This window comes from Kogia breviceps, chromosome 10, assembly GCF_026419965.1.
Source record: "Kogia breviceps isolate mKogBre1 chromosome 10, mKogBre1 haplotype 1, whole genome shotgun sequence".
Classification (NCBI taxonomy): Eukaryota; Metazoa; Chordata; class Mammalia; order Artiodactyla; family Physeteridae; genus Kogia; species Kogia breviceps.
In genome coordinates, this window is record NC_081319.1 from 101,698,567 (window position 1) to 101,701,349 (window position 2,783).

A 2,783-nucleotide genomic window follows, 5' to 3' on the forward strand; every position below is an offset into this window, starting at 1 on the left:
AAAAAAGATACATTCTGAATTCTGCCATATAATGTCCCCTTCTTGGCATACAAGATAACAATAACAAAGTAACAGTGCAACAAAATAACAATAGCAGAAGAATGCAGCCAACTCTTTGTGGATCACTGTGTTAAGATTTGACCTAGAGGTAAGCCAGCCTAGCCAGAATCCTCAGCAAGGCATGTTGTATAGCAAAGAATTTGGCCGACCTTTGTCCTTGATTTCTGGGAGGGAGCTTCTAGTCCTTGGAATTTCCCAAGTGATAGGAATTGTGAGTCTTGGTGGTTCCCGGGTCGAGGCTGGCCTTGCTGGAAAGTCTCAGCATGTGACTATGGGATTAGGGTTTTGAGCCTCAGGATATTGGCCCAACCTTTGGGGAAGGTAAGGGGTTTGGAGATGATTGAGTTCAATCGCATGATCAGTGATTCAATCAATCATGGCTTCATAGTGAGACCCAATAAAACCTCCAGAGACGAAGGTTTGGGATTACTTCCCTGATTGTAGGTACCCGCGGATGTGCCAGGAGAGCGATGCACTTGAGGACACGGAAGCTTAGACCTTGCCCCACAGGTCTCTTCATTTGTCTGTTCCTGATTTGTATCCTTTATGATAAAACTGTAGTGGAATGTGTAACGCTTTCCTAAGTCCTATGAGTTGTTCTAGCGAAGTATGGAACCTGAGGGGAAAGTGGTAACGCTCCCAAATTTGTAACCAGTTGGTGGCCTGGGAACCTCGGAGCTTGCAGCTGGTTCTGAAGTGAGAGCAGTCTTGCGGGGACTGCGCCCGTAATGTGTGACATTTGACCAACTCCAAATAGTTAGGATTGCACTGCAGGCTTTAGGCTCAACTAATGTTTTTATCTCTTAGCATTCTCTGGACTGTTATCTAAGTCTCTTAATTTCCTAAAGTGATTTTTTATCTTTAACCCACTTTATATTCTAGGTTCTTCCTTGGTCAAATGAGTGCAGAATTCTAGTAAAATTTGACCAGCATAATAAACCAACAATATGGCTTTAGCATAGTGAAAATACTTATGCATCCCGGTGTCACATTTGCTCTTTAAACGGCACGGTCATCAAATCATCAGGCAAACCAGAGTGGTGCTCAAAACTCTTTGTGTGCCTCCTTCCTAATTAAGCAAATGACAGTTTGTTTCCACTACGTGTTTGGGCAAAAATGTTTCATTTGCACAGATTCTGCTTTTCGTGTGTGTGCCTCTATTGAATGTCCTTGTACTTGTCCCTAGAACCAGCCGTCTTAACCTTTTTAACAAATACCGTAACATCGCTGACTTGACTGCGCTATTTTTATCTTAACAGCATTTGTTCACTCACTCGCACTGAATCAGATGTGAGCCAGGCATTATGCTAGGTGCTTAGGATGCAAAAAAGAATCAAATACAACCCTCACTCTTAAGGAACACCCATTCCAGAGAGGATTTGCCATGATCTCTACACAAAAAGACATGAACTCTGTTGATTTCCTTCCAGTCAGTGGAGTATCTTATTAGCCTTAAGTTTTCAAAAGAAGAATTCCCCACAATGGTAGTGCTTCTAAAGCCTGAATGTGCAGGTGACTTACCCGAGGAGCTTCTTTAAAAGTAGGATTTTAATTCAGTAGGATTGGTCTGGGGCCTGAGCTTTGCACCAACGAGTTGCTGGTGTTTCCGGTCCACGGACCGCACTTCAGTGCTGAGGTCTTAGCGACAAACTCCGAGGTTTTCAATATCAGGACATCTTAAAATATTCCAATACTTTTCACCTGATTGCCTTCCTTTGCTTTCAGACTTCACCATTCTGTGTGGCCTGACCCTATTTAACTTCTCTGAGTCTCTGTCCAAACTGAACAGAAATCTTACCATGTTGCAGGGTCGCTGGCATAAGTGAATTCTTTAATCATTGCAGATGTATGAAAGATTTAATATTCATTACTTTCTCCATAAATACTACTTTAAAAAAAAATCTTCACGAAAGTAAAATAAACCCATAATTTCCTATCAGTCATGGTCTGTTGTTTTAATTTCATGGCATGTCGTTAGAATACTCCTTATGCTATTTTCTGGTGACATTATGAAGAAAACGTTCACTTCCGTGATTTACTGCTGCTTCAGAGTGAACTGTGTATTACAGGGGTTTCGGGAAGTAGGGCTTAACACTTAAGGGATTCTTCTGAGACTTTAATCACAAAATGTGTTTTATTAAATATCTTAATCCTATGATACCCCCCAAATTTTCTAAAACATAATTAATTAGACCATTTTAATCAGTTTGACATGATTGATAAATTTAAAATAGATGAAATACGTAAAACGTGGATAATTATTCACAATAGATAATGATAGAATGAGACCTTGGAGTCTAATTGTTACAGATTTTCTTGCAGGTCTCGCTGCCCCTTTTTTTTTTACTCCTAATGCCAGTTACAGTGAAAGGAATGAAAAGCAGATCAATTCAGGTGTATATTGTGTTTCATTTCTGACTAAACAATATGAACATTTGGGGATTGAGTTATTTTATGTTCTGAAAATAGCCATTAATACGTATCTTAATTGTGTAGGATATGTATTTGTATGTGTGTCCAGAGAAGACTCATAAAGGCAAGTAATCATTTTTCTCTAGTTTCTAGCTACATTTTACTTGATAGAATGTTTCTCTGCAATCTCTCTGCTAAGCAGCACAAAATCATAAAATCTCGGGACTGTTTTGATGTTGACACCTGTCATTAAATCAAAGAAGTCAATTGAAATGTCTTAAGAAGGTTTGATCTAGGAATTCCCTCTCAGT